The sequence below is a fragment of the Martes martes genome (genome assembly GCF_963455335.1).
Source record: "Martes martes genome assembly, chromosome: 12".
Classification (NCBI taxonomy): Eukaryota; Metazoa; Chordata; class Mammalia; order Carnivora; family Mustelidae; genus Martes; species Martes martes.
In genome coordinates this window covers 37838072-37853106 of record NC_137900.1, presented here as the reverse complement: position 1 = coordinate 37853106, position 15035 = coordinate 37838072, and the positions used below count along the sequence as shown (strand labels likewise).

The window sequence follows — 15035 nt, the reverse complement described above, 5'->3', positions numbered from 1 at the left end:
AGATATTTTTTAAAGGTCGCTGGGCCTCAACTCTCTCCCCTCTTATCTCTTCCCCAGATTTGTACCTTAATCTTTTCCCATCCCCAAGGACACCTTCCTTAAGTATCTAGCTTTAGCAAAGTCTCTCTCATACCACAACATTCTCTTTCAATTCTGCTACTGGCTTTGTTCTCTCACAGACTTACTTTAATCTCATTTCTGGGAGTAGTATTAAAAATGAAAATATATCAAATTCTTCCTCTCCTCCTACTATTTTGGAATTGTGGAGAAGATATCTGTATGGAGGGAAACTTCCATTGGAATGAGTGAATATTGCAAGTAGTGGTGTTTGTTTGTTTGTTTAGTGAAAAGGTAGAACTTTGTAGAAAAGTGGAGTTTATTCACAATAGAACAGAGGATATGTCAAGAAACCACACCAAACTCTATGGGAAACATTGCCCTACATACTGAAACATTTGCCCTTGAGTGGAAATCGGGGAAATCAGAGATTCTCTGAATAAAGATAGAGTTTGCAGTAATGGGGAAGTATATATTAACTGTGGGCCACATGCTAGGGAAGTAGATAAGAGTAGACAGAGATTCCAGCTGGAATATTTAGATGTTAGTAACATTTCTGTAATTTGCACCAAGCAGCTAGCTTCTGTAACTCTAATATGGGGAAACTGAAGAAACAGACCCATGGACAAAGTCAGGAGTGCAAAACTCTAGGAATATATTTATTTGAAAACCATTAATTTCTGTGTTATAAAATTTCTTGTTACACAGAATCATAATTTTCTTAATATTATTTAATGTTCATGTTTTTAACCACATAGCATTCTTCTCCCATCTCCTCTATTCACAGTTTATATACTTTATTAAGTGTAACCCATAGCTTAGTGTCTATTTCAAGTTTTATGTTCTAAGGCTTCCACTTAAGAGACAGTAAGAGGGCTGAATTTGGCTGCCCCTACCCCAAATCAAAGCAATAGCGGTGGCTGGTCTTTTTTTTTTTTTTTTTTTTTTTTTTTTTGTAATGGCAATTTTTAGAGAATAATTTTAATATGCTTCAAAAACAGATATCTTCTTAGGTATGTGAAAATTCTCCTTGAAATCCTTTTTTAGCTATTCAATCTTCTCAATGTATTTTATTCCTTTAAATAGAATGCAATGGTAGATTTTACATTAGCACTCCATATTCCAAACATAAGTTATCCAAAGAATACATTTTTAATGCACAAGGGAAAACATAGCAAAATTAAATAGCAAATTCACTACTTTTTTATGACATACAGATAAAATTTGCAGAAAATATGCAGAGCTGTAGTGTTTACAATGGGTTAGCAAATTAAAAATAATCTCAAGAAAGAGAAAATCCAAAGGACAAACATCAATACAATTTTCAAAGGCTATGTAAAAATGATTTCAGTATTGGAAAAAAAATATGTGGAGACAATGGTGAGTATAGGAGAAAAATGCATATTTTAAAGCAAGTGTCTCCCCAGAGTCACAGGATAAAAATTTAATTTTGAACCAAACATGTTCAAGTCTTCCAGAGAGCATGTTTCTTTACAGCTCTATTTTGCCATAAGAAAGAAAAGCTTAACATTGCACAAACCCAAAGTATAACTTTGCTACAACATAGATACGGAATTTACAATTGTATTAATTGAAACAGAAGCAAATTGGCTCAGGCTAATGTTATAAACCATGCCCTAAAGCAAGAAGTTGCCTGTGAAATTTGTTTCATGTTTTATCTATCTACATATTTCCTTTGGGATTAAAGAAATTCTGATGATTTGTTTTTATTTTTACATTGTTTATTCAACTGGTGTTAGATACACATTGTTGCTTTGCCCATTGTTGCTTTGCCTGCAGTTTCTGTGGTGGTTGTTAACACTCAAGCAATCTGAGTCCATCACTGTAATCATTCTTCCTGAAGAAGCCATTGTGATTTTCCATGTTGCTCAGTTATAACCTGAAAAAAGGGGGGGGGGGGGTCAAATAAAGTAAATAGAACAATAGTAAACTGTAATTTTGTTGTGAATTTATTTTATCTCCTTTTCCTGAAATGTGTATTGCAAGAAAAAATAATATCATGATGTCATTTTTTTCCTATTGAATTAATCTGTGGGTTTTAGATTTTAAAAGGAATTGGGAAGAAATGGAGAGTGGTAGTTTTAAGAAATGGTTGGTACTGGAATAAGCCACATGAGGCATAAGTCAATTTTGTTTATTGAGTCACCTTGTACAGAATGTGCTGTTGAGTAGGTACTTGGTAAAGACTGAATTAAATCCCTCTCTCTAGCTAAGCCCCACAGAACTTGAGTTCTTACTCTTAATATTGGTATTCCTTGGACTCTCGCCTAAGCCTTACACTCTGCTACTGACACACACTCCAATCCCCATGCCTTTAGATACTATCTCTATGATCATGATTCCCAATATGTATCTCCAGACTTAATTTCTCATCTGAGCTACCAATTACTACATCCAACTCCCTATGTAACATTTGTAGTACATAGCTAAGAAATACTTAAGCCAAAAATGGCTAAAATAAAATCATCACAGCTGATACACACATCTAACTCAACCTATATTCTCCACCAGTCTTGTCCCTTGCAGTAAATATCAACATCCATTCAGTTACTAAAATTCTAACCAGCAACCATCCTTTATCTCTTTCTTTTACTCATGATCCACATCAGTAAATTCTGTTGATTTTACTTCTGAAATGTATCCTAGATCAACCTAGAGCTATCCAGTTTTTTAGCTTGCCAAATATACTTTAGTCTAAATCACCACAAGTTCTTTCCTGAGAAGTTTCAGAATTGATCTCTCAGTTTTTACTCCTGCCTCTGCTTTTCATTTTCCAGAGTACCCATAGACACATTTCAAACAAAATCGGATAATGTCATTATGGCTCAAAACTCTCCAGCAACTTTCCATTGCCCTTAGAATGTAATCTAACTCCTTAGCGATGGTCACCAGACAATGTGTGACATAGCTTCCCCACCTTTCTAATGTATCTTTTGCTAACCTTTCCTGCTCACTAGATTCCAGTTACAGTGGCCTTCTTTGTTGCTTGAATGTAAGTTCACATAGGGCCGGAGGTGTTCAGTCTCCCTTTACATAAACATTTTATCCTCTTATCTTGCGTGACTGTCTTGTTCTGAGTTATTAGGCCTGACTTTCCAAAATATTCCTCCTGTGAGCCACATCACTTATTTCATTTTCTTCATTTCACTAATTGTCTAAAATCACTTTTTTTTTTTTTTTTTTTGCTTTGCCTATTTGCTTATGCCCTCCCCCTCCCCACCCCTCCATGCTGCAAGAATGCAAGTGGAAACAGGTCTATATGGCCTATCCCCAGTGAGAACAGCACACAACACAAAGTGTGTGCATGTAGATCCTAAAAATACTTATTTAATAAATGTTAAAAATAATTATTGACTCTAGAATAAAGAAAAAAAAATAAAGTGTAAATTTTTCCATACTCTTTTAATTCCATTTTGTTATTTGCTTGATATTGTGCAACGGTAGATTCATTAAACTTATCATGTGGTTAAAACATTTTTTTTGTAGTGTAAAATATTTAAATAAGAGAACAAGGAATACCAGGATAGTTGCCTTTTTTTTTTTTCTTTTTTTTTCAATGGAAGTGCTTGATGTTATGTACAGTGACCAGGCAGGGATCTCAAAATCTAAGTGTAAAAATGGATAAAAAAGAAGGGACAAAAAAGTCAAAATCTACAGCCCTTTGTATTCTGGAGACATAACACATAACAGATGCTAGCTGAAACATTAGGAAAACCAAGAATACTTTATTCCCTGGGACTGTCAGGGGTGTGGGGTAGATTCCTTAGGTTTGGTAGTTTCAGTTTTAAAACCAGGGCAGGTTGGCCATCCTTGTTGAAAACAAGGACTTTTTTTCTTGCTGTTTATATTTTCCATATCTTCCCTGCTACTTGTTTCCTAGCTGCGTCTATAAGTAGAATTCCTTAGAAAACTGTAAGATAGTTCTATTGGTTTTGAAAACATACAAGAAAGGAGAACAGATGAGACTGTCCTATTCTTCAATAGAACTGGGAGGAAATCAAGTAGATGCTGCTGAGCATGAGTGGTGGCGACTTGAGAAAGGGAATAGGATGGGTGATGCAATCCTGGGAAGAAGGAGAAGAGGAGTATCAGAATTTTCATCCTTAACTAGCAGTTGAGTTCACTAACATTTTGTTCGAGGAGGTCATGGAGGACCATGACCACCAGTTGACCCATGAGATGGATTCAAGCAGTTGGGACTCCTTATACCCTCTCCAGTCCTTGGAATGCACTTTATGCCCACTCTTCCTATAGCCAGAGTTGATTCAAGAACAGAGCCTTGACAGAGTGATATATTGTTGAGATCATCTGGGCTATACATGTGGCTAAACCCTGTTAAACCTCTGTTTATACCTTTAAGTTCTGTCAGGCAGGTACAGAGATCTGCTCCTCCTGCAGCCACCCAAGAACAAGCCTCATATGTAATTTCACTTGCTAATTTGAAAACCTGCCACCTACTAGTCTGGGTGGTCTGCTTTTTTCTTCAGTCTCTCCGTGCCCTCTGTGTAAGTGGCCAGTTTCAGATTTTACCTGGAGAACTCCTGAGGTTGTGATCCAACACATTTATTGTGGTTATACTGATGTATTTGTATTTATTTGTTTTGTTGTGTACTTTTAATTTACTTAGATAGTTCCATGCATGATATTTCTCCTTTTTTTGTAGTAGTTTCTTTTTTTTTTCTTTTTCCCCCTCCTAATCAATGGGATAGTATATCTTTTTTTTTCTTTCTTTCTTTCTTTCTTTCTTTCTTTCTTTCTTTTTTTTTTTTTTTTCTTTTCTGGGTAGTTACCTTTAAGTTTTAATATTGATACCTCACTTAACAAAGCATACAGCTAGTAAATATTCTTGTCCTTCTTCCAAATAATATAAGAGCTTTAGAACACTTTAATCACAACTCCTCCAACCAACCTTTTGAATATGATGGAGGTCTAGTGTTTCAGCCACTGTTTAATTTGCCCCCAAATTGATTACTAATGTTATTATATTATCATATTTTATATATTATTAATATTACTATATGTCTTATATTACACAGTGATTTTTTGAGTTTACCTATATGAATCAGTGTCTTTACTTGCCATTCTTTCTTACATCTTTCTTTCTGAATTCAATTTACTTCTTCTTAAATTATATCTTTTAGATTTCCCTCAGTAAGTGATTTAGTTAGAAACTAATGATTTTTTTTGTCTGAAAACATCTCTTTTAACCTTCATTAGTAAATTAGTGTAAATAAATAAAATCTTTAGAAAAATTAGTCAGGTAAAGGCTGCTGTAATATTTATTTTCACTTAGCACTTTTGAGATACGATTCTTCCATTTTATGTTCTACAATTGCTGTAAACCTAATCTACTTCTGTTTAAATATCTATTTTATCTTTTAGCTACTTTTAAATTTGTGTTTATGTTTATTTGTGAGGTAGATTTAGTTGAATTTATCTTGAGATCCGTTTAGCTTCTTGAAGAGATAGGTAAATAAGTACGCCAACATAAACAGATTTATATAAATATACAGATACATATTACAAGTTATATATATTAATATGACAATTCTTGAACATTTTTCATGTATTACTCCTTTAAGAATACGTCTGCTCATTGTCTCTCTGGCTCCTATTAGACAAATGTTGGACCATCTCACCCATTTTTTTTTTTTTTTTTTTAATGTCTCATAAGCTCTTTCTTATCACTTTTTCCCCCCTCTTTTCCTCTGGTAATGTTATGGACAATTTATTCAGCTCTGATTTCCTGTTAATTATTTCTTAGCTATATTTAATATATCTGGTTACTAGTTTTAAAGCTTATATTGTTGCTTATAAAATTATAATTGGTACTCATTGAAAATGACCTTTTTTTGATAACATCTTGCTTATTTCATATATTTTCTCTCCATCTTTCATTTTTAATTATTTTAAGTAATTATTTTATAATCTATGTTTAGTAATCCCATTATCTGAATGTTTTATTTCTAATCTTGCTCTTTGATCTTTCTGTTGACTGTGATTCAAAATTTACTCATTTGTTTAATAATTATGGATTTGAACTCATGCTTAACTGGTTTTATATTCATAATCTCTAAATTCTTTGTTGAGAGTATGTCCTTCCAGAGAATTTTGGAGACTGCATAAGTTACTAACCCAGAAATAATTTTTTGATAAAGCCTCTCTGTGGAATGTCTCTGTTTTTATGAAAAGTTTAAATTCGGGTGCCTGGGTGGCTCAGTGGGTTAAGCCTCTCCCTTCGGCTCAGGTCATGATCTCAGGGTCCTGGGATCGAGTGCCGCATCGGGCTCTCTGCTCATCAGGGAGTCTGCTTCCCCCCTTCTCTCTGCCTGCCTCTCTGCTTACTTATAATCTCCATCTGTCAAATAAATAAATAAAATCTTAAAAAAAAAAAAAGTTTAAATTCAAACCCCATACCTGTTAAGAGAATTTCATTCAAGGCTTTTCAATCTCTTCTCCTTGAAATCCCAAGGCTCTTGATAGAGATTCATTACTGTCCTAGAGAACCAGAAGGTCAGTGATTCTATATTAGTCATTTCCACTTTTTTCCTCATTTTGATCACTGAAGATCCCCTTAATATACTTCTCTGAGTTGTATTTGCCTAATGTTTGACCTAATGTTTATCCTTTCCTTTTTTACACATACGCCCACTTATAAGACTATTCTGGATTTTGGCTCAGGAGCCATTTATGGAATATATGTCATGAAGCTTAGTCATACCAATTCCCTTTCATTCGTGCTTTCTTTCCCTGTTAACACTCATCTCTTGCCACTTCAGCTAAAGTCTCAGATTTGCTCATGACTGATACGAGAAATGAGGACTAGAGTGGTTATATAAAGAAAAGGAAATGCCAAAAGAAAGAAATCTGATAAAATTAGAAAAGAGGAGAAAGAATGACCACTTCTACATATATCTATATCTGTATGCATGTGCATGTGCTTTTCAGAGAAATGATACACACAGTATATATGTATTATAGATACACATATGTATTTCAGTGATATTGTTGGAACTCAAGAATTTCATTACTAAAATAATTTTCTATGCTGAGTGAGTACCTATTTGCATTTGTTTTCATAATTATTTCTATAATTGGTTCTACAAGTAAATGCAGAAATAGCTGCTTACTCCTACCACCTGCTTAGTGCAGATATACAGAGAAGGCAATAATACATATTTAATTTATTCTTCTTATTTTCCAACAAATAGTATAATCACAATATTGGAATGATATCCCACTTAGTATTCTGTTCTTGCATTCAAACACCCAAGTTCTTTCATAGAAAATAGATGCTCTTTATGAGAATTAAATGGTCAAATATAGAGAGGTAGATGGCTAATTGCAAACACTATTTGAATAAATTTGCATATGAAAGGACTTCAAAAAACTTATTTTAAGGAAAAAAAAATTTGTAGGTACATGTGCTATCTATAAATCATTTTATTTGAGATGACTCCTTTTCTATACTCATGCCAGCTTCTCTGGAATCAAAACAAAAGCTCCAAAGTTTTTGTTAAGATCTTTCTTGTCTCTCAATCAATTGGTTATCCAGTTAGTAAGTTACCTGTTTCATATGGAAGGATTTCCATATTTTGTAGATGGCAAGAAAAAAGAAAAATAAAAAATTTGGATCAATAAAGATGAATTAGCTGGATGAACATTTTAGAAATTCTAGATCATTAAAATATTTTGTGTTACTAGAACTAGAGGTTTTGATTTGTCTTATTCTTTGACAATACCAGTCACACAGAAGAGAATCTCCACTTAAATGTCTCTAGAACAGATGTTGATTAAAACATATACTGCTTCACGTTTCTTTCTAATGGGATTTTATTTGTTAACTTTTGATTGCCTTTTGAGTGATACAGTAGACCACCATGGGATCACTGCTCTCAGAATGCCATGGATCCCTGAAGTCCCTAGCTCAGCTATGTTTGCACTACCTCTGACACAGAAATGCATAGCAACAATAAGTTCAGGGGTGCTTAACACTGATATTTTTTTCAGTTTTCTTACATATTAGTGTCATCCTCAATAAATCAGTATGTAGAGTCCATAGGCAATTTTTTTTGCCCAAGTTCAAAGTAATATAGATGATTTTCAGATTTTGATAATTATACCTAAAACTCAATGATTTTGTTCATATTAATATTTATGAAGGTGCTTTTATGAGGATAACTGATTACTCTTGTTAAAATGTTTTGGGAATTTTAATCCTTGTTAAGGAAAGTGCCCACCAATGACCAGGTTGTAGACTCACACTATCAACATATATTAAATTAGTAGTATTACTTTGCTTTAAGAACTTCTGGAATTACACCCCCTCACACACAAGAGTTTTATTATTCTTTATTATGTGTTAGATGCATATTCTTTTTATGAGAATTATAAACGATTAGAATGAAGAAGACAAAATCAAAGAAGCTATGGGTTGAAATACCATATTCTAGATTTAGGTACAAAGACTAAAAAGTTCTCCCTCTCACCAAATTAAGAAACATGCTACTATTTTAAATATTCATATAAATCTTTAAATCTATTATTTAAAAATTTGTTATTCAAGAGTACTTTCTCTTTTTAATAAATTACATGTAAATAGTAAGAAGGTCTTTTAAAAATGGATGAAGAAATAGCTAATTTATAGTTATCTAAGGAAAAAAATGATATGAGTAATTGCACAAAATTGTTTAACATTTTGAAGCTTAAAATAATTGTGGGCCCAAAAGAAGAATGAAGATTAAGACACTGTAAGTGTGGAATGCACTTGCATACTTTATATAAGCAGTGTTTGCTCTGACATCCTTGACTTGGCCAGAAGTATAAAATTACAAAAGGCAATGATATCATCTCATTCTCCTTAAAAAGGTAGAATCTCTTTTCTAAGATGATGCTACTAATTTCAGGCTTGTTGCTGAGGTGACCATATTAATGGCTCAAGGCAAATCTGTCACTATTCCTCAAAACACTAATTTCAAACATATGCTGTGCTAATAGAGGGCCAGAAAGTATTATCACCTTTCCATACAAAATTCAAGCATGCAAAATAATGATTTTTTAAATTTTTAAAATATTTTTTAAAATCTAAAAATAAAATAAAATAAAATGTATTTCCATATGATACAAAAAACATCTTGAAGAACTTGCTTAAGTAGCCATTAATCAATAGAGGAAATTTTCTTTAATTTGATTCTTTATTTTTTCATGAAACTAAAGGTTTCATTCATAATAGATATTACTATTCCTTTAAAATTCAACTTATTACCAAAAACTGATTCAATACAACAACACTTTTCTCTTAAAGGATGGCAGATGGACATAAGAAAAATCTATGCAACATATTATCTCTGTATTAAATACATTGTTCTCTTTAGCATCATCTTCTGGACATCTCCCATGACAAAGGCATATCAGGAAGTCTTCTGGGTAGGCAAAAATGAACAGGGTCAAGACATAAATGCCCAGAGAGAATCTGTTGAGTATTATAGCACTCAAGTATTATAGTATGTTGGGAACATCTAGAAAAAGAGGAGTAATTCCTTCACTTGATGTCAAGCAAACTTCATTGAGAAGTAGTTAGTTGAGGTAGCCCTAAAGAATGGGTAGAAAAAATAAGAAAATGAAGAAAAAGGGGTGGACCAAAATATTGCTTAAAAAGAAAAAAAAAATGTTTAAGATATGACTTGAGTATAGGACACGGAAAAATAGTGGGAGATAGACTTGAAAGGTAGAATGAGGACTCACTAGATAATTATGAGAGAGGGTCTTCAAAAGGTAGAACAGGAGCGGTTGACTGAAGTAATTGAACATTATGCTAAATACCTCAGTTTTTTTGTACAAAAAATAGAGTGAACTTTTTTTTTTTAAATCTTAGCAAGGTGATTTATATGTCATCATGAGGGCTGTGTATTAGGATAAGATTTCATGATTGTGTTCATGCCCTGACAAAAGCCATATTATACAGGATTCTTTGTACTTTGAAACTTGAACATCAAAATAAAATATGGTTACAAAATATACATTTCCCAGTTTGCATATACCAAAGATTTTCAAAAACAACCAGTTACCTAATTTGGATCTAAAATGGTGGGGATGAAACACTTTCATATGAAATAACTAAATGATTGAAATCAAATTATGTATTTTTATTGCTTATTTAATTTTACCTCTATAGATAACTTCATGATTTGTGTTTGAAGACAATTTGAAACTCTTTGGTAGGTTTTATGGTTGCAATATCAAAATATATTTTTGTTGTTTCAGATGATGGTGCCTGCCAATTAACTGAACAACTGTGGTAAGTTGGTTTTTTCCTTCTCAAATCTGCACAGAGTGTTTTTCTTTCTGTTATTCAAAAGGATTTATGTTGCCTATAAACCTGCACAACCATTAACACTGAAAGTCAAGCATGCCCTGAAGTAGGCTCTATTTTTTTTTCCCCCAGGGACATAACCTTTCCCTTTTATCTCTGAACTGAGCCAAGAATGGAAATCAGAAAGTGTCCTGTACATGTACATCCAGAGTGTGGATGTACACACTGTGGACACTATTATCCTAATGTTTTCCATTAAATGTGCACCATTTATTTGCCCCCAGGGATGACCCTGAGAAAATACCCAAATGTTCACACCACCAAAGGCAGAAAATGTCTTTTAAAGAAATATTTTTAACGAATTTAAATTTATATAGAAGTTTGGTAAGAAAAGGCAGATGTTTCTTTCTTTTCTCCTCTTATTTCATAGAGGTGTTAATGATCATGACCATGATATACACACAGGCTGACTTTCGTGTGTCCAGTTTCATAGCTGATTAAATCTAACTTTGCATTAGTTGAGTCATCATACTGGACAGCAGAAATCAAATGGCAGTTTTCTATCTTTGCTATGAACATGCTTGTGGCTGCTTTCATGGACTCTATGTGGGGAAATGAAATGTGGTATTAAATGTTTTGAAAAATAATAGTGATAGTAATAATGGCATATATGTGGCAATGGTGTGCCCTCAAAAGGAAGGAAGAAAGAAAAAGTTGAAAGAGATTTTCTCTGGCAATTTGTTTGATATTTTAGGCTGTTTTATTTCTTCTTTTTCAATTAAAAGTGAAAATTTGGTTTTTAACTAGATTATCTCAATGGAGGTTTTTTTTTTTTTTCCCCACGTATGCTTCACATATTCAAACTCTCAAAATCTCTCAATCATTTAGAAAACGAGCATCTTATTGTTAGTTACTGTGTAAGCAGTTATGAGGAATATCATATAGGGTTTATATTGATAGTGAAATGCCCAACACTTACTGGCATAAATAATTACTTTTTTCTTTATTATTCTTATGAGAAGTGAAATCAGAAAAATGATTTATATGCCTTGCATATTGCCTTGGATTTTTGTGATTGATTATTCATTGAAACCTAAAATAAGTGGGAGTAGTTTCTATCAATCTCATTCATCTCTTGAGAAGTTGGTGTCCTTTTACATCTATCTTTGGAAAGCAAACAAGATGTTCCTGCGCTTTTACAATACTTGGGAACTGATATTTTCATGGACTATATTCTCATTGTCAGATTTATGAGGAGAGGACATTGTATTATTATCCATTTTATTCCTTGAGAATTTAACAGTTTAGAGTAGATAGAGATAACATATCATTACTTTCCCTCTTATCCAACTGCAATAAAGAAACAGTTCTTAAAAAGTGTATTTGTTTAGTGCCCTGCCTCTATGCATGGACTAGGCTGCTTGGAAAAATAAGAGATGTGCAGAGATAGAAGTAGTTAGAGGAGAATAACACAAAGCTTGGCGGTATGTGGAAAGTTTATCAAGAGTTTGGATAAGGAAGAGGAATAGACTACTTAGATGTGAGTTAAGGAAGGACAAATGTTTCAGGAAAAAAAAACAAACAAACAACTGCGAGTCTTACTGTATATTATATGAGTGCTTCTCAGACTTTAATATGCTCATGAATCCACTAAGCTATCTTGTTAAAATGCAGGCTCTAATTTAGGAGGTCAAGAGTCTGCATTTCTGCCAGCTCCCAGGTGATGTCAAAGCTGCAAGTTCAATGGCCATACTATGAATAGCAAAATATTATATAAATGACTTGTTCACGTCAAAGAATTTCAAGTAATACATTTTTTCCCAAGCATTTGACTTGAATTTGATTTTTAGTGTTTTTACTTCACTGTGAAAAGATCAATCTTAAGATTAGAGAAAAAAATGTCATGTTTTAGTTAAGCCACATACAGAAGACAAAATGAAAACAAAACAACAAAAAAACTGGGTCTTGCTAGCTCCCAAGGTCTGTATTCCCCTCATTAATTGATTATAAGGGTAAACTGTGAGGATCAGAAAAAGCCTATCTGTTTGAATCAAGTAATTTTCAATTGTACAAGATGTAAGATTTTACAGAAAGTAATTGTGTTTTTTTTAATATTACAATCTATGCAAAGGCAATCATATCATCACCTTGTAATGGTAAAAATATAAAAAGCAATAGTAGTCATGGGGATTAGAAAGTCATGTAAGGAAAACGGAAGGGTTTTCTAGAAAATGGATTCCCCAAGAGCCTGTAGAATGCTATGGAGTAGAAGTTCTAAAATCAATCTGAAGTTTTCCACTCAAACCTTTCCTCTAAATGAATGTTTCTTCACCCAAACTGCATGTAAGAATCACCTGGGTATTAAAAATAAATAAATAAATAATTATACCAGGGGTCCACCCAGAACAATTAACTCAGTATCTCTGGGTGGAGCCTAGCATGATGCTCTAGCTTCCTGGTGAGCCCTTGGGCAACTGGAGTTGAGAGTCAGTGCCATATATTAGGGCCTGAAATTTACATTTGTCACAGGTTCCCAAGTGATATTGATATTACTGCTCCACGGATCACAACTTTAGATACTAAGGGCCTACCAGCTCCCACACATTTTTCCACATGTTTCAGAGGGTCAGTATTACTTGGGAATAGTTCTCTTTTTCAAAGGATGAGGAGAATGGAAGGGAATAGCAGAAAGGAGAAAAGGGAGATCCAAATGGCACATGGTGTGGACCTGGGTAGAGTATTCAGCTCCCCACATGATTGAATTTGAAGGGCAATGGAAAAATTCCTGCATTCCAAAATATCTCGTCTCATGAAATAAGTGGTGCCTGCATTTGCACTATTATAATTCATTTGATTTTAGTGCTTTTCAAACCTGACTGTGCAAGCATTATTCTGTGAAACAACTATTACAAATATAGAGGATCAAGAAAGAGGGTTAGAGTTGGCAGGAATCTGAATTTTAATAATCATCCCATACGATGAGAATGGAGCTTAGAAATTAACATTGTTTAAATGTCCATACTACCCAAAGCAATCTACAAATTCACTACCATTCCTATTAAAATGCCAATAGCATTTTTTTTGTGTGAACTTGAATAAATAATTCTAAATTTTTTATAGAGCCACAAAAGATCCCAAATGGTTAAAGCAATCTTGAGAAAGAACAAAAGAGCTGGTGATATCACTACTCCAGGTTTCAAAATATACTACAAAGTAATCAAAGCGGTATAGTATGGTACTGGCACAAAAAAAGGCACATAGATCAATAGAACAGAATAGAGAGGCCAGAAATAAACCCACACTCACATGGTCAATCAATCTATGACAAAGGAGGCAAAAATATGCAATGGGAAAATGAGCATCTCTTCAACAAATGGTGTTGGGAAAACTGGACAGCTACATGCAATAGAATGAACTTTCTTATACCATACACAAAATTAAACTCAAAATGGATTAAAGACTAAATATGATACCTGAAGCTAAAAATCATAGAAGAGATCATAAGCATTAACTTCTCTGATGCCAGCCTTAGAAAATTTTTTCTAGACATGTCTCCTAAGGCAAAGGAAACAAAAGCAAAAATAGACTATTGAGACAACATCAAAATGGAAAGCTTTTGTACAATGCAGGAAACTATCAACAAAGCAAAAGGCAACCTACTGAATGGGGGAAGATATTTGCAGATGAAATACCCAATAAGGGGTTAACACCCAAGATATATAAGGAACCAATACAACTCAACACCAAAATGTAAATAAATAAATAAAAATGATTTGAATAAAAAATGGACAGAACCTATGAACATTTTTTTTTTCAAAGAAGGCACACAGATGGCCAACAGACATGAAAAAATGCTCAACATAACTAATCATCAGGGAAATGCAAATCAAAATTACAATAAGATATCACCTCATACTTGTGACATGGCTAAAATCAAAAAGACAAAAAATAACAAATGTTGGTGAAGATGTGGAGGAAAAGGAGCTCTTGTGTTCTGCTGGTGGGAATGTAAATTGGTGCAGCCATTGTGGAAAACAGTATGGAGGTTCCTCAAAACATTGAAAACAAAAATACCCATAATCTAATAATTTCACTACTGAATATTAACCCAAATGACACAAATACACTAATTTGAAGATATGTGTGTGTGTGTGTGTGTGTGTATAATTTCCCTATATTTATTGCAGAAGTATTTACAATAGTCAAGATACCCATACAAAAATACCCATACCCATACAAAATACCCATGGGTACAAAAATACCCATAATCTAATAATTTCACTACTGTGTGTGTGTGTGTGTGTGTATATATATATACACACACACACACATATATATATATATATATATATATATATATTTATCACAGAAGTATTTACAATAGTCAAGATATTGAAGCAACCTGTGTCCACTGATAGAGATAAGGAAGATGTGGTGTATGTGTGTATATTATAATAGCATTGTATGGTGACAAATGGTAGCTACAGTTTTGTTGAGCATAGCATAACTATAAAGAAGATGAATCCATATGTTGTATACCTAAAACTAATGTAAAATTATGTGTTAGCTATACTCGTATAAAAATACATAAAGAAAAGAATGGAGTTTAAAAGCCATTGTTTTAGACTACACACTACCTTTTTCC

General features: G+C 33.3%; 1 long non-coding RNA gene across 2 annotated transcripts in view; it reads right to left on the bottom strand.

The window, feature by feature from the left end:
• Positions 1 to 690: 690 nt before the first annotated feature.
• The window catches only part of LOC308353481, a 136959-nt gene continuing 122614 nt past the window's right edge, over positions 691 to 15035 (bottom strand). The window contains exons 7-8 of one of the 2 annotated variants that reach the window (XR_013967784.1): positions 6496 to 6576; positions 691 to 1957 (exon numbers count right to left, since the gene is read on the bottom strand). This is a non-coding gene — a long non-coding RNA (uncharacterized lncRNA). The remainder of the gene's footprint in view (positions 1958 to 6495; positions 6577 to 15035) is intronic. The other variant, XR_013967785.1, reaches the window with a different exon arrangement.